This window comes from Papio anubis, chromosome 11, assembly GCF_008728515.1.
Source record: "Papio anubis isolate 15944 chromosome 11, Panubis1.0, whole genome shotgun sequence".
NCBI lineage: Eukaryota > Metazoa > Chordata > Mammalia > Primates > Cercopithecidae > Papio > Papio anubis.
In genome coordinates this window covers 70,164,518-70,182,215 of record NC_044986.1, presented here as the reverse complement: position 1 = coordinate 70,182,215, position 17,698 = coordinate 70,164,518, and the positions used below count along the sequence as shown (strand labels likewise).

Here is a 17,698-nt window from a genome sequence, read left to right as displayed (position 1 = left end):
TTTTTTGAGATAGGGTCTCACTCTGTCGCCAAGACTGGAGTGCAGTGGCACAATCTTAGCTCACTGCGGTCTCCACCTCTCAGGTGCAAGTGATTCTCTCACTTCACACCCCCAAGTAGCTGGCACTACAGGAACTCGCCACCATGCCTGGCTAATTTTCTGTATTTTTTGTAGAGACAGGGTTTCGCCACGTTGCCCAGGCTGGTCTTGAACTCCTGAGCTCAAGCAATCTGCCTGCCTTGGCCTCTCAAAGTGCTAGGATTATAGACACGAGCCACCACGCCTGGCCTACCTCCTCTAAACTTGTAATCAAAACTCTGTACCTTTTCCTTTTTTTTTTTTTAAGTCTCGCTCTGTCACCCAGGCTGGAGTGCAGTGGTGCATCTCAGCTCACTGAGATCTCCGCCTCCTGGGTTCAAGCGATTCTCCTGCTCCAGCCTCCTGAGTAGCTGGGGTTGCAGGCGCCCACCACCACGCCCGTCTAATTTTTTTGTATTTTTAGTAGAGATGGGGTTTCACCATGTTGGCCAGGCTGGTCTTGAACTCCTGACCTTGTGATCCACCCACCTTGGCCTCCTAAAGCGCTAGGATTACAGGCGTGAGCCACCGCACCCACACCTCTATACTTTTTCCTAAGGAGAGGGTTGTTATAGTTTGTATTCTCCCACCCACCCTAGACAGACTCTGAAAGAAAGATTTGGTTGCAAGACCAGTTCATTTGGGATATGATCCCAAGAAATCCAAGCAGTATAAGGGAGTGAGAGGAAAGCCAAAAGTCCCTTTGAGCTATTGAGGCTGAATCCCACTGGGGAGTCTTAGAAACAACGCTACTCAAAATGTGGTCTAGGCTGGGCATGGTGGCTCATGCCTGTAATCCCAGCATTTTGGGAGGCTGAGGTGGGTGGATCACCTGAGGTCAGCAGTTGGAGACCAGCCTGACCAGCATGGCGAAACCCCGTCTCTACTAAAAATACAAAATTAGCTGGGTGTGGTGGCACATGCCTGTAATCCCAGCTACTTGGGAGGCTGAGGCAGGAGAACCACTTGAACCCGGGAGGCGAGGTTGCAGTGAGCCGAGGTCATGCGGGCCATTGCACTCCAGCTTGGGCAGCAAGAGTGAAACTCCATCTCAAAAAAAAAAAAAAAAAACCAAAAATGTGATCCATGGATTAGCAGCAGCATCAGTATTCCCAGGAGCTTGGTTAGAATGCATACTCTTGGGCCCAGGAATCTCTATCTTTTTTCTTTCATTTTTTTTTTTGGAGACAGACTCTCCATTGTGCATCTGTCACTCAGGCTGATGCACAATGATGCAGTCTTGGCTCACTGCAGCCTCAACCTCCCAGGCTCAAGTGATCCTCCCACCTCAGCCTCTGAGGTAGCTGGGACCACAGATGTGTGCCACCATGTTCACAAAGTCTCATCATATTGCCCAGGCTGGTCTCCTGGGCTCAAGTGATCCTTCTGCCTCAACCTCCAAAAGTGCTGTGATTACAAGTGTAAGCCACTGAGCCTGGCCGGAATCTGTGTCATATTAATCTCTCTAGGTGATTATCATATGCTAGAAAATTTTGAGAAACATTACAGTAGAATATACCTCAGACTGACTCCACTAAGGGGATGAGGAACTGGAATATTTAGCTACCAAATCCCATCTCTCATTGATTGCAGATTGTCTCTTGTAATGTTAACTCCACTAGCACTTCCACACAGAGGTACTCAGGTGTTTGAGGTAAGAAGTTCTGGGCCTTTACAAGATCTGTCTACCAAAGTTGAGTTGAACTCTGGGGTAGTTTGAGGGAATATGGATAGGGCACAGTTAAGATCTGTATAAGCCTTAGCCTTCATCAGATTCTCAGGTTTTAAGTCTGTGAGCCCCTCAAAAGTTTAAGGACTATGTTCCTTTAACAAATATTGTGTGCCTTCCGTATACCAGGTCCTGTATCAGGCAAAAGTAGTACAAAGACAAATAACTTTTCTGTGACAAAGAGCTTTCAGTCAACCATAAAATAATTAAAAGCCTTCTCGTAGGGCAGGTGTGGTGGCTCACACCTGTAATCCCAGCACTTTGGGAGGCCCAGGTGGGCAGGTCACTTGAAGCCAGAAATTCGAGACCAGCCTGGCCAACATGGTGAAACCCTGTCTCTACTAAAAATGCAAAAAAATTAGTTGGGCACAGTGGCACGCAACTGTAATCCCAGCTACTTTGGAAGCTGAGGCAAAAGAATTGCTTGAAACCGGGAGGTGGAGGTTGTATTGAGCTGAGATCATGCCACTGAACTCCAGCCTGGGTGAAAGAGTGAGACCTTGTCTCAAAACAAACAAACAAACAAACAAACTAAAAAACTCTCTCTCTCTCTATATATATATATGCCTTCTCTTAAAGTTGGAGGAAAAAATGTCTGGAGTCTGCTGGTCAACAACTTTGAAAACCTGGAAATAATTATTTTAAGCTCAGAATGTCTAAAATTTTAACTATAATAAAAAATCATGATATCAGCTTATTAATTTACAGGGAGCCCAGGATGGCTGTAAAATTACCTCCTCAGTAGGAAATTCTACTTAGAAGTTAAATTATAATCCTAAATTGCAATGGTGGCTTAAAGTGCACACACTTGTACAGGACCCAGCAAGAAATCTGGTCAGATTTTCAAGGTTTGCCATCCCTTTGCCTAGTTACTACTCTTCTGTTAAAATACCCTTTCTACAAGAATTAGCCAGGTGTAGTGGTAGGTGTCTGTAGTCCCAGTTACTTGGGAGGATGAGGTGGGAGGATCGCTTGAATGGGAGAGGTGGAAGTTGTAGTGAGCTGAGATCATGAATGGCAGAGAGACCCTGTGTCAAAAAAATGAAAAACAAAACAAAATCCTTGCGTTTCAGACATTTGAATACCATGGTTCACTGAGGCAGTACATTGGCCACAGAGTTAGCTGTGTGTCCTGCTCAGACATCTTGTTTGGTATCACTGTGTTTTAAAATTCAGGAAAAGTGGCTCTTTTAGATAGGAGTTTGTAGTCTCCAGTGGGTCCTAGTCCCTATGTCAGGTCATCTTTGTTACTTGCCTAGCCTCTGCAGCCATTTGAGTTAGCAATTTCAAGGGTTTCTTTTACATACACCACACACCCATGATACCACCCCCCAGTCATCCAGAGTGCTCATTCATTACTCTAGAGTCTAGGTCTGCGCTGTCCGATACTGTCATCACTAGTTGCATGTGGCTTTTGAGCTCTTAAAATGCTCCCAGTCCTTAATGAGATGTGCTCCAAGTATAAACACCAAATTTTGAAAACTTAGTACGAAAAAAAGAATGTAAGCTATCTTGTTAATAACATTGGTTATATGTTGAAATATTTTTTTCTCTCTTACACTCTCTTTCTTGAGGCAGAGTCTTGCTATGTTTGTTGGAGTGCAGTGGTGTGATCATAGCTCACTGCAACCCCCACCTCCCAGCTCAAGGGATTCTCCCACCTTATCCTCCCGAGTTGCTGGGACTACAGGCACGCCACTACGCCCGGCTCATTTTTTTTTTTTTTTTTTTGAGACGAAGTCTCGCTCTGTCGCCAGGCTGGAGTGTAGTGGCGTGATCTCGGCTCACTGCAGCCTCCAACTCCCTGGTTCAAGCAATTCTCCTGCCTCAGCCTCCCGATTAGCTGGGATTACAGGCACATGCCACCACGCCCAGCTAACTTTTGTATTTTTAGTAGAGACTGAGACCGGGTTTCACTGTGTTGGCCAGGATGGTCTCGATCTCCTGACCTCGTGATCCGCTAGCCTCGGCCTCCCAAAGTGCTGGGATTACAGGCGTGAGACACCGCTACGGCCCATGCCCGGCTCATTTTTGTATTTTTTGTAGAGACGGGGTTTCGCCATGTTGGCCAGGCTGGAACATTTGGGCCCAAGCAGTCCTCCCGCCTCATCCTCCCGAAGTGTTGTGATTACAAGCGTGAGCCACAGCGCCCGGCCGACCAATGTTCTTTAAATCCACCTTCTGTTCTAGATGCTGTTCAATTAGTCTGCTTTTATAGTTGTCTGAGAGCAGAGAGAAAAAGCCCCACAACTAAGTGCTGAGAGTCACCAAGTAAGGGGGACGTGGCCACAGGGCAGGAAGCAACAGTTGCAAAATTCAAATCACACACCAATGCGGTTCCTTTCTGCATCCAAGGTCAATACAAAAAAATTTTTTTTTGGTAACTTCCTCTATTGCTGGGGCTAACTGATGGGGCAGGACACCCATGGACAAACGTTTCTATGAAGCTAAACACCATTTACAAACCAGGGTGGGGAAAGAACGATGAAAAGTTCTTGATGGAACGGAATGAGGAGATGGGAAGGTCAGTTTCTGGCTTGCCCTGTCTCCAACTACTCCGCCTGGAGAAGGAAAATGCTGGGAAAACGAACCTTCAGCTAAAGGCGACGCTGCTCTAAGTTTGAGGAAATTGGGAAAAGAAGACCATATCCCTAAAGTTATCCCAGTGTAGGGTCTGCCAGGCTAAGTTTCCTCAGCCCCTTCGGACGGTCCCGCCTGCAATCGTTTTCCAACTCCCGGCCAATTTAAGCTTCATCCTCGCCCGCGCCCCACCTCCATGCCTTTCCGGGCCACCCATAAAACGCCTTGAGTCCGCCATTTTAAACTCTGCTATCGCGAGATATACTTCGCCGTTTCCAGCCTGACTCATTTACTTTCTTGCGAGAGTCTCTTCTCGTCTGCTCTCGCCGTGGCCAAGGAAAGTGTCGCGAGAGCTGGTTGCCTTGGCTCCCTGTAGCTATAGCAGCCGCGGCGGTTAAGTATGCGGCGGCAGAAGCGGTGAGTGCGACACCCTCAGGGGGGCGGGGCCGGGGGTAACCGGGTGTAGGGGGTAGCGCTTGGGGAGGGGGCGCGGGGAAGGTTAGGTCGCGGGAGGAATGGACCTGAGTGTGACGTGTGGGGCAGGACCTGGGTCCTGTGGGTACAGGGACGCGGCGCCGGTCTGCTCTAGGGCACGCAGGGAGGGCTAGAGCTGCTGGGAGGTCCAGGGGGAGGGACCCGGGTGTAGTGGGGTTCAAGGGGCGCGGGCTGGAGCGTGGAGGGGTGTGTGTGTTGGGAGCAGGGTGTTTACGGAGACTCGGAACTGGATAAAGGGACCAGGCTACATTGGGAAAGAAGTGGGAAGAAATGGGGTACAGCGAGGAGGAGGGTATGTTGAATGAGAGCACAGAGGCTGGGCCCAGTTTTCTTTTCACTGGTTAGGGGGTGGAGGGAGGAGAAGGGATCAGATCTTTACAGATCCCCGGGCTCTGCCTGAGGCTGGTCGGGGACCGCGCGCCAGGATCTGGGTCCTACATGGCGTGGCGGGAATGGTGGCGTCCCAGACCGTCACTGCCTCCTTTCCCTCTTTCCGGAGAAATTCCCCACGGACACTCTGAGATGCGAAAGGGAAGTCCTGGTGAACTAGTATTAGTTGGGATGGTTCTTTTCGCTGAGAAACTACGAGTAGGATAATGAATGAATGCTACTCTAAAATAAAGCGCAGGGTGGGGGGGGCGGGAGAGAGCGATTCTTGAGAAGAAAAAAACACTAAGGTTGCTTCCTCTGAAGCGTATTGAGTTGGAAGAAGGGGGTGTGTGCTAAGCTTACGTTTCTTCCCAGACTCATTCAAGTGTACAATTTCTTTACGATGTGCTGATGAAATATATGCAAGGTAGTCAGGTTAGATGATATGGTGAAAAAATGTGGAATACGACGACACTTAAACCTTCCACAAATGTAACTAAAAAACCAATTTTTTTTTTTTAATTGCAGCAGCAGGCTGAACACTAAATCTAGGGATGGTTTTAATTATTTGGATGTAAAACCTAGTGTTCCTAAAGTGTGCCTATCAAGCTAGTTGCCTTTTAAGAAATGAATTAAATTTTATTTTAGGAGACCGAACATGTTTTGAATGTCTCAATGTTGAAATAAAAGGTGTCTCTCAGGAGTTAAAATCACTGAGAGGGGAAAACATCTAGTCTTTGAGTCTTAAGGAGTGTTTTCTGGAAATAGGTGTGGACCACTTTTCTGGTTAACTGTTATTTGTAGTGAAAACAATGGCTTCAAGTCAGTCATAAAAATAATTTATTTCAATCGACAGATACGTTTTGTGATCATTTTTCTATCTTTTGTAAGTATAAATTTGAAAAGGATAACCTCTCGTGATTATATAACTGGATTTTTTCATGTTGAGGTTGACAAATGCATTAATTAGTATAATGGCTTTTTGGTTGGGCGCGGTGGCTCACGCCTGTAATCCTAGCACTTTGGGAGACGGAGGTGGGCGGATTGCTTGAGCTCAAGAGTTCGAGACCAGCCTGGCTAACATAGTGAAACCCCGTCTCCACTAAAAAAATGCAAAAATTAGCCAGGCATGGTGGCGCGCGCCTGCAATCCCAGCTACTCGGAAAGCTGAGGCAGGAGAATCGTTTGAACCCCGGAGGCGGAGATTGCAGTAAGCCGAGATCACACCATTGCACTCCAGTCTGGGCGACAGAGCGAGACTCCATCTCAAAAAAAAAAAAAAAAAAAAAAAAGAAAAAAAAAGGCTTTTAAAATCCTTCTTCAGCTGGTCTTGATGTGGTTAGTCACTGAACCCATTTATTTGATATATGTTAGAGTAAAACCTAATTTGTAATGTCAGCAGCTAAACTTTAAAATAGAAGTGCTTTTCTGAGGCAAGATAAAGCTTTGTGTGGTGGTTGAGTCCAAAAGATTTCTGCATGAATCCAATAACAAGCTCTACTGAACTCCTGTTATGTGTAAAGTACTGTGTAAGGCATTGCAGGGAAAAAAGATTAATTCATTTATCCACTTAATATTTATTGGGACCTATTTGTGTCTGATTGCCAAGCCTTCAGGATACAAATACAGGTAGAACTTGATCTCTGCCTTGGAATTACTCAGACCCTATGAGGGCAGACTGATAGAGAAAAAGATACTTAACAATGTAATAAGCACAATATATTAACATGAAAGTATGGGACAAGATTCTGCCCCCGAAGAGTTTTATATAGTAGTTGACAGGACAAAGAATTGTCTTTTTTTTTTTTTTTTTTGCAACAGGGTCTCACTGTGTTACTTAGGCTGGAATGCAGTGGCAAGATCATGGCTCACTGCAACTTCAACCTTCTGGGCTCCAACCATCCTCATACCTCTGTCTCCTGAATAGAGCTGAGACTACAGGTGAGGGCCACCATGCCCAGCTGATTTTTTTTTGGAGATGGGGTCTTGATATGTTGCCAGGCTGGTCTCAAACTCCTGGGCTCAAGTGATACTCCCGCCTCAGCCTCTCAAAAGTAAGAATTTTCTTTTCTTTTTTTTTTTGAGACAGGTTTTCACTCTGTTGCTCAGGCTGGAGTGCAGTGGTGTCATCACAGCTCACTGCTACCTCAACCTCCTGGGCCAAAGCTATCCTCCCACCTCAGCCTCCCGAGTAGATGGGACCACAGGTGCATGTATCCACGCCCAGTTAATTATTAAAATTTTTTTTTTAAAGCCGGGCGCGGTGGCTCAAGCCTGTAATCCCAGCACTTTGGGAGGCCGAGGCAGGTGGATCACGAGGTCAGGAGATCGAGACCATCCTGGCTAACATGGTGAAACCCCGTCTCTATTAAAAATACAAAAAACTAGCCGGGCGTGGTGGCGGGCGCCTGTAGTCCCAGCTACTCGGAGGCTGAGGCAGGAGAATGGCGTAAACCCGGGAGGCGGAGCTTGCAGTGAGCCGAGATCGCGCCACTGCACTCCAGCCTGGGTGACACAGTGAGACTCTGTCTCAAAAAAAAAAAAAAAAAAAATTTTTTTTTTTAGAGACGAGGCCTTGCTATGTTGCCTAAGCTGATCTGGCTATGATACCCAGCAATCCTCCTGCCTTGGCAGCTTGGCTTCCCAAAGTGCTGGGATTACAGGCTTGAGCCACCATGCCCAGCCTAAGAGTTTTCAAAATTACAAAGTGTTAAGCAAACTCTAAACTGTGCTGCATTAGTGAACACATAGTAAGTTTCTCAGAAGAGATAAAAGAATGGAAGTTTGAGAAGAAAATTCACTGGTCAGTTCATAAATTAAACCTTTTTTTTTTTTTTAAAGACGCATTCTCTGTCGTCCAGGCTGGTGTGCAGTGGAGTAATCACGGCTCACTGCAGCCTCAGTCACCTGGGTTTAAGGAATCCTCTTGCTTTTCATCCTCTCCAAGAGCTGGGACTACAGGTGCTTGGCTAATTTTTGTACTTTTTCTAGAGACAGGATCTCCCTATGTTGATCTCGCGCACCTAGGCTCAAGTGAGCCTCCCTCCTCAGCCTCCCAAAGTGCTACGATTATAGGTGTGAGCCACCTCGCTGGTCCTATTAGTTTTTTTTTAGTACTCCTTTACTGTAAATGTAAATAAATATGGACCAGGCACAGCAGCTCAGACCTGTAATCCCACCACTTTGGGAGGCTGAGGTGGGCGGATCACTTAAGGAGTTCGAGATCAGCCTGGGTAACATGGTGAAACACCGTCTCTACTAAAAATACAAAAATTAGCTGGGCATGGTGATGCCTGCCAGTAATTCCAGCCACTCGGGAGGCTGAGGCAGGAAAATCACTTGAACCCAGGAAGTAGAGGTTACAGTGAGCCGAAATCATGCCACTACACTCGAACGCAGGCAACAGAGCAAGATTCTGTCTTAAAATAAATCAATAAGTAAGTAAATAAATATTACAACAGTCTTAAGGCAATAATAATAATAGCTGACATTCATTGAGTGATTATTAATGTGCCAGGCACATTATCTCATTTTATTTTATAACAACACTCTGCTCTGCAGCTGGTACTAGTTACTTTAGTTTTAAAGAAAACTGAGGCTTAAAAAGTTCAGGAAGTTACCAAAGATTATTGAGCTAGTAAATGGTAGATTAGAGATTGGTGTCGGAAATTTATGTGATTCTAATATACTAAGAAAGATTTCTTTCTTTTGTAGGGAGAGAGGGAGTCTTGGTGTGGAGGAAGTGGGGAGAGGTTGCAGGTGGAATTGGCCGGGAGACCAGAATTCTGGGTGGGACTTGGAAGGTATAAATGGATAGGGGTATCTGTTTATTTATTCATATATTTTCTCCCTCAGATATTTACACTACATATGAGGAACTAATGTGAATGTTAGCATGATGCTAAATATGTGCATGATGCACCCAACCTGTTTGTTTTTTGAGACGGAGTTTTGCTTTTGTTCGCAGCCTCCCCAGTAGCTGGGATTATAGGCGCTCACCACCACACCCAGATACTTATTTGTATTTTTAGTAGAGACAGGGTTTCACCATGTTGGGCAGGCTGGTCTCGAAGTCTTGACCTCAGATGATTGACCCGCTTCGGCCTCCCAAAGTAGGCATGAGCCACCACATCTGGCCCCCAAATTTTATATCTTTGTAAATGGCTTCTTTAAAAATCTGAGTGAGATTAGGTCTGTAATTCCAGCACTTTAGGAGGCTAAGGCAGGAGGATTGCTTGAGGCCAGGAGTTCAAGACCAGCCTGGCCAATGGAGTGAGACCCTATTTCTACTGATAAGAAAAAAAAAAAAGAATCCCCCAAAACCTAAGGGAGAATGACAAATACCATTAATGAAGTATTGATAATCAGTTCTAGACTTATTAGAATGCTCAGAGGTCAACAGTCCATTCCATTCATTTTATATTGAGGAAACTAAAGCCTAGGGAACTTTCTTTTTTCTTTTTTTTCTTTTTCTTTTTTTTTGAGATGGAGTCTCGCTCTGTCGCCCAGGCTAGAGTGCAGTGGCACAATCTTGGCTTGGCTCACTACAACCTCCACCTCCCAGGTTCAAGCAATTCTCCTGTCTCAGCCTCCTGAGTAGCTGGGACTACAGGCGCCCACCACCACGACCGACTAATCATTGTATTTTCAGTAGAGACAGAGTTTCACCATATTGGTCAGGCTCCTTACCTCAAGTGATCTGCCCACCTTGGCCTCCCAAAGTACTGGGATTACAGGCGTGACCCACTGTGCCCGGCAAGCCTAGAGAACTTTCTTTTTTTTTTTTTTTTGAGACACAGTTTCGTACTTGTTTCCCAGGCTGGAGTGTAATGGTGCGATCTCGGCTCGCTGCAACCTCCGGCCCTCGGGTTCAAGCGATTCTTCTGCCTCAGCCCCCTGAGTAGCTGGAATTACAGGCATGCACCACCACGTCCGGCTAATTTTGTATTTTTAGTAGAGACGGGGTTTCTCATGTTGGTCACGCTGGTCTCGAACTCCCGACCTCAGGTGATTCACCCGCCTCGGCCTCCCAAAATGCTGGGATTACAGGTGTGAGCCACCGTGCCTGGCCGCCTAGAGAACTTTTAAATGACCTACCCAAAGTCACATAGCTGCAATGTCCCAGATGTCCTGGTTTCCAGTTAACTATTCCTTATACTGTACCACATTGCCAAGTTATATTTAATAATTACTATAGAGTTATAGATGCCCTCAGCTAATTTTGGGAAACCAGTTTTGTCAAGAGGCTATTTACTGATAGATGATAGAATACAAACTGATTACTTGTTTACCTTAAACTGTACTTATACTTCCTACTTGTACTAAGGATAAGTGATTCAGGTGTTTTATTTAGGTGCTTCCTATATTTGGTTTGCTATATTACTGTTTAATTTTTCTGTCTTCAGCTGCACTGCTGGGGCATTTAATAAATGCTTCTCTGATTTAGAAAAAAGTGGAAGAGTACAATTGCATTATAACACATATTAGGCTGAGTGTGGTGGCTAACGCCTATAATCCCAGCACTTTGGAGCCCACAAGTTCGAGACCATCCTGGGTATGGCGAAATAGAGAAACCCTGTCTCTACAAAGAAATTTAAAAATTTAGCCAGGATGTGGTGGCATGCACCTGTAATCCCAGCTACTTAGGAGGCTGAGGCAAGAGGATCACTTGAGCCTGGGAAGTTGAGGCTGTAGTGAGCCATGATCCCACCACTGCACTCCAGACTGGGTGACTGACAGACACTGTGTCTCAAAGAAAAGAAAAAAAGAAATACGTGCAGTTTTGTTTTGTTTTGGTTTTTTGAGATTAGTCTTGCTTCATCGCCCAGGCTGGAGTGCAACCTCCACCTCCTGGGTTCAAGTGATTCTCATGCTTCAGCCTCCCGGTAGCTGGGACTACAGGCACACCCCACCATACCCAGATAATTTTTGTATTTTTAGTAGAGACAGGGTTTCACCATGTTGTCTAGGCTGGTCTCAAACTCCTGACCTCAGGTGATCTGCCTGTCTCGCCTCCCAAAGTGCAGGGATTACAGGTGTAAGCCACCTGCCTGGCCTCTACCAAAAAAAATTTTTTTTTTTTTTGAGATGGAGTCTCGCTCTGTCGCCCAGGCAAGAGTGCAGTGTCATAATCTCAGTTCACTGCAACCTCTGCCCCCAGGTTCAAGCGATTAGCCTGCCTCAGCCTCCTGAGTAGCTGAGATTACAGGCGCCAGCTACCAGGCCTGGCTAATTTTTTTTTTTTTTTTTTTTTGAGATGGAGTCACGCTCTGTGACCCAGGCTGGAGTGCAGTGGCGCAATCGCAGTTCACTGCAACCTCTGCCTCCTGGGTCAAGCGATTGTCGTTCCTCAGCCTCCCAAGTAGTTGGGATTACAGGCGTGAGCCACCATGCCCAGCTAGTTTTTGTACTGTTAGTAGAGAGGGAGTTTCACCATGTTGGCCAGACTGGTCTTAAAATTCTGACCTCAGGCGATCCCCCCTGCCTCATCCTCCCAGAGTGCTGGGATTATAGGCGTGAGCCACTGTGCCCGGCCCTGGCTAATTTTTTACCAAAAAATTTTAAAAATTAGCTGGGTCTGGCAGCATGCACCTATAGTCCTGGCTACTTGAGGGGCTGAGGCAGGAAGATCACTTGAGCCCTGGTATTTGAGGTTGCAGTCAGCTAAATCATGCCACTACACTCCAGCCTGGATGTCAGAGTGAGAGTGAGACCCTGCTGCTAAAAAGAGAAGACAGGTGATCTCATTTTATTTATTTATTTTTATTTATTAATGTTTTGAGATGGAGTCTCGCTGTGTCACCCAGGCTGGAGTGCAGTGGCACAACTCGGTTCACTGCAACCTCCGCCTCCCCAGTTCAAGCAATTTTCCGGCCTCAGCCTCCTGAGTAGCTGGGATTACAGGCACCTGCCACCAAGCCCGGCTAATTTTTGTATTTTTAGTAGAGATGGGGTTTCACCATGTCAGCCAGGCTGGTCTCAAACTCCTGACCTCAGATGATCCGTCCACCTTGCACTCCCGAAGTGCTGAGATTACAGGTGCGAACCACTGCCTTATTTTTATTTCTTGAGACAGGGTCTTACTTTGTCGCCTAGGCTGGAGTGCAGTTGTGCAATCACAGCTTACTGTAGACTTTACCCCCTGGACTCAAACAATCCTCTCACCTCAGCCTCCCGAGTAGCTGGAACTACAGATGTGCACCACCATGCCCAGCTAATTTTAAAAAAGTGTTTTTCACCCTGCCCTCTCAACAAAGCTTTTCCTGACTCTGCTAGGAACCAGGAAGAGAAAGCCTAATCTTTAATTTTTTTGAGGAGATGAGGTCTCACTATATTGCCCAAGCTGATCTTGAACTCCTGAGCTCAAGCAATTTTTCCACCTCAGCCCTCCAAAGTGCTGGGATTACAGGTATGAGCCACTGCACCTGGCCAAGTGATTTCATTTTAAATTTCCATTTATTTGATATGAAGTTGAACATTTTCCATATTTATTATTATTTTTTATTTATTTTATTTATTATTATTATTTTTAGACAGAGTCTGTCTCTGTTGCCCAGGCTGGAGTGCAGTGGCATGATCTCAGCTCACTGCAACTTCTGCCTCCTGGGTTCAAGTGATTCTCCTGCCTCAGCCTCCCAAGTAACTGGGATTACAGGCATGTGCCACCATAGTCGGCTAATTTATATTTGTTGTTGTTGAGACGGGGTTTCTCTCTTGTTGCCCAGGGTGGAGTGCAATGGCGCGATCTCGGCTCACCATAACCTCTACCTCCTGGTTTGAAGCAATTCTCCTGCCTCAGCTTCCTGAGTAGCTGGGATTACAGGTGTGCGCCACCACGCCCGGCTAATTTTGTATTTTTAGTAGAGACGGGTTTCTCCATGTTGGTCAGGCTGGTCTCGAACTCCCGACCTTAGGTGATCTGCCCTCCTTGGCCTCCCAAAGTGCTGAGATTACAGGTGTGAGCCACTATGCCCGGCCTAACATCTTTTTATTTCTTTTTTGGCTGTATTTCTTTCAGTGGAATTGCTTATTCTTTGCTTATTTTGTAACTGGGCTTTTTTCTTCCCATTCTACCCCTCCCCGCTCCCTGGGCCCATTTCAGTTTTTCTTTTTGTATCAAAGCTACATTTATTCTCTGAAAACATTTTTTTAAGTTTTTTTTTTTTTTTTGAGACAGAGTCTCGTTCTGTTGTCAAGGTTGGAGTGCAGTGGTGTGAGCTCAGCTCGCTGTAGTCTCTGCCTCCCAGGTTCAAATGGTTCTTGTGCCTCAGCCTCCTGAAGAGGCAAGATTACAGGCACCTGCCACCACGCCCAGATAATTTTTGTATTTTTTTTAAGAATTTAATTTAATTTTAAGTTCCTGGATACACATGCAGGATGTGCAGGCTTGTTACATAAATGTGTGCCATGGTGATTTGCTGTACCTATTAACTCATCACCTAGGTATTAAGCCTTGCATACATTAGCTGTTTATCCTGATGCTCTCCCCACCCCCGCACAGGCCCTAGTGTGTGTTGTTCTCTTCCCTGTGTCCATGTATTTTCATTGTTTAGCTCCCACTTTTAAGTGAAAACATGCGGTATTTGGTTTTCTGTTCCTGTGTTAGTTTGCTGAGGATACATGAATGGAACTTGAAGTAATTTTTTTTTTTTTTGGAGATGGAGTCTCGCTGTTGCCTAGGCTGGAGTGCAGTGGCGCAATCTCGGCTCACTGCAGCCTCCGCCTCCTGGGTTCAAGCAGTTCTCCTGCCTCAGCCTCCCAAGTAGCTGGGATTACAGGAACCTGCCACTACCCCTGGCCAATTTTGTATTTTTAGTAGAGACAGGGTTTCACCATGTTTGCCAGGCTGGTCTCGAACTCCTGGCCTCAAGTGATCCTCTTGCCTTGGCCTTCCAATGTGCTGGGATTACAGGTGTGAGCCACTGTGCTGGGCCTTTTTTTTTGGAGAGAGATCTCTTTGTTGCCCAGGCTGGAGTGATTTCGCTCACTACAGCCTCAATTTCCCAAGCTCAGGTGATCATCCCACCTCAACCTCCCGAGTAGCTGGGACCACAGTGTGAGCCATCATGACCAGCTAATTTTTGTATTTTTTGTAGAAACAGAGTTTTGCTATGTTGCCCAGGCTGTTCTGGAATTCCTGACCTCAAGCAATCTGCCTACCTCAGCTTTGCAGAGTGCTGGGATTACAGGTGTGAGCCACTATGCTCGGCTTTATTTTTAAAAATATATGTATTTTTTTGTGGGTATATAGTAGGTGTGTATATTTATTGGGTACATGAGATGTTTTGATATGGGCATGCATTGCGTAATAATCACATCATGTAAAATGGGGAATTTATCCCCTCAGCATTCATTATTTGTGTTATGAACAATTATAGTTATTTTAAAATGTACAATTAAATTATTGACTTACAAATTATTAAGCATTTGTGCTATCAAATACTCCCTCTTACTCATTCTTTCTATTTTTTTTTTTTTTTTTGAGATAGTCTCGCTCTGTTGCCCAGACTGGAGTGCAGTGGTGTGATCTCGGCTCACTGCAACCTCTGCCTCCCGGGTTGAAGCGATTCTTGTCCCTCAGCCTCCCAAGTAGTTGGGATTACAGGTGGGTACCACCATGCCCAGCTAATTTTTGTATTTTTTAGTAGAGACAGGGTTTCACCATGTTGGCCAGGCTAGTTTTAAACTCCTGGCCTCAACTGATCTGTTGCCTTGGCCTCCTAAAGCGATGGGATTACAGAGGTAAGCCACCACACCCAGCCTTTCTATTTTTTTTTTTGGTACCCATTAACTGTGCACACCTCTCTTCACTTTTCTTTTGACTAATAGGAACTCTGTCTATGTATCCCTGTATTTTTAACACATGTCGCACATATTTTCTACAATCTGTTGCATCATCTATAGTGTCTGTTGATGTGCTAAAATTTCATAACTATCTTTTTTCTTAATGGTTTCTGGGTTTTGAGGCTTGCTTAAGAAGGCTCTCTCCGGGGCCGGGCGCGGTGGCTCAAGCCTGTAATCCCAGCACTTTGGGAGGCCGAGACGGGCGGATCACGAGGTCAGGAGATCGAGACCATCCTGGCTAACCCGGTGAAACCCCGTCTCTACTAAAAAATACAAAAAACTAGCCGGGCGAGGTGGTGGGCGCCTGTAGTCCCAGCTACTCGGGAGGCTGAGGCAGGAGAATGGCGTGAACCCAGGAGGCGGAGCTTGCAGTGAGCTGAGATCCGGCCACTGCACTCCAGCCTGGGCAACAGAGCCAGACTCCGTCTCAAAAAAAAAAAAAGAAGGCTCTCTCCATACCAAAATTATAAAAATATTTTATATTCGAACTCTTTACTAGCTTAACATATTTAGCCCTTTAATTGATTTGGAATTTATTTTTATATGTTTTTGGAGGTACTCTTTTTCTCCACAAATATGTAACTGACCTAAGCCTATTTGTTGAATATCCTGTCTTTAATGATATTAAATCTTGTCTTCATCATATTCTCAATTGCCGTATATTCACCATGTGTGTGTGTATGTATGTATGCCTGTGTTTCCTTTTTTTTGTTTGTTTTTTGGAGATGGAGTCTCACTTTTGTTGCCCAGGCTGGAGTGCAATGGTGTGATCTCGGCTCACTGCAACATCTGCCACCAGGGTTCAAGTGATTCTCTGCCTCAGCCTCTGGAGTAGCTGGGACTACAGGTGCATGCCACTACACCTAGCTAATTTATTGTAATTTTAGTAGAGACGGGGTTTCACCATGTTGGCCATGCTGGTCTCAAACCCCGGACCTCAGGTGATCCATCCGCCTTGGCCTCCCAAAGTGCTGGGATTACAGGTACGAGTCACTGCGCCCAGCCTGCATGTGTTTACTTTTGAATATCTCTGTTCTTTTCAGTTGTTTATTCCTGGGCCGATACCATACAGTTTTTTTGTTTGTTTTTTGAGACAGGTATCACCCAGGCTGGAGTGCAGTGGTGTGATACTGGCTCACTGCAGCTTTGACCTCCTGGGCTCAAATGATCCTTCCACTTTAGCCTCCGCAGTAGCTGGAATTACATGTGTGTGGCTCCATGTGTGACTAATTTTTGTATTTTTGGTAGAGATGAGGTTTCTCCATGGCCTAGCTGGTCTTGAACTCGTGGCCTCAAGTGATCTGTCCTCAGCCTCCCATAGTGCTAGGATTACAGGTGTGAGCCACTAAATCCTTTTGTTAATTATATGTTTTTTATTCTTTTGGTTTTTTTTTTTTTTTTTTTTGAGACAGAGTCTTGCTCTGTCACCTAGGCTGGAGTGCAGTGGCGCAATCTCGGCTCAACTGTAACCTTCGCCTTCTGGATTCAAGTGATTCTTCCCTCTCAGCCTTCTGAGTAGCTGGGATTACAGGTACGCGCTATCACGCCCAGCTAATTTTTTGTATTCTTAGTAGAGACAGAGTTTCACCATGTTGGCCAGGCTGGTCTCAAACTACTGGCCTCAAATGGTCAGCCTGCCTCAGCCTCCCAAAGTTTTGGTGTGAGCCACCATGCCCAGCCCTTTTGGGTTTTCAAGATAGTCATATTTCTAACTGTTCATGTCTTTGCCTATCTTTGTTATGGCATGTGCAATTTTTTTTCTTATTTTGGCATGTTTTAAATCTCTTTGTAGTAAAAATATTCTTTTTTTTGGTGGGAGTGACAGGGTCTCAAAAAAAGAAGAGGGTGGTAGGCTGGGTGCAGTGGCTCACGCCTGTAACCCCAGCACTTTGGGAGACCGAGGCGGGTGGATCACCTGAGGTCAGGAGTTCAAGACCAGCCTGGCCAACATGGTGAAACCCCATCTCGACTGAAAATGCAAAAATTAGCTGGGCGTGGTGGCGTACACCTGTAGTCCCAGCTATTCTGGACGCTGAGGCAGGAGAATTGCTTGAACCCAGGAGGCGGAGGTTGCAGTGAGCAGAGATCACACCACTATACTCCAGCCTGGGTAACAGAGTGAGACTCCATCTCCAAAAAACAAAAAGAGGCTGGAGTGCAGTGGCACGATCACCACTCACTACAGCTTTGACCTTCTGGGCTTAAGCAATCCTCCCATCTCAGCCTCCTGAGTAGCTGGGACCAGAGGCATGTACCACCATGCCTGGCTAATTCTTTGTATTTCTTGTAGAGACGGGGCCTCACCATGTTGCCAAGGCTGGTCTCAAACTCTTGAGCTCAAGTCATTCTCCTGTCTTGGCCTCCCAAAGTGCTGAGATAACAGGTGTATGCCACCACGCCCAGCCAAATATATTCTTTTTTTTTTTTTTTTTGAGATTGTGTCTCACTCTGTCTCCCAGGCTAGAGTGCTTTGGCAAGATCTCTGCTCATTGCAACCTCCGCCTCCTGGGTTCAAGGATTTTCCTGCCTCAGCTTCCCGAGTAAGTGGGGTTCAGGCATGCACCACCATGCCCCGCTTGTTTTTGCATTTTTAGTAGAGACTGG

The 17,698-nt window shown here is 45.9% G+C and overlaps 1 protein-coding gene across 5 annotated transcripts in view; it reads left to right on the top strand.

Moving 5' to 3' along the window:
- The first annotated feature begins 4,163 nt into the window (after positions 1-4,163).
- The window catches only part of USP54 (ubiquitin specific peptidase 54), a 120,468-nt gene continuing 106,933 nt past the window's right edge, over positions 4,164-17,698 (top strand). For 2 of the 5 annotated variants that reach the window (XM_009214686.4, XM_009214679.4), the window contains exon 1: positions 4,164-4,804. The gene's annotated coding sequence lies outside the window, so the exon portion shown is untranslated. Of the gene's footprint in view, positions 4,805-5,083; positions 5,175-17,698 lie in introns of those variants that run through there. The other 3 variants (XM_009214681.3, XM_009214677.4, XM_021943362.2) reach the window with 2 other exon arrangements.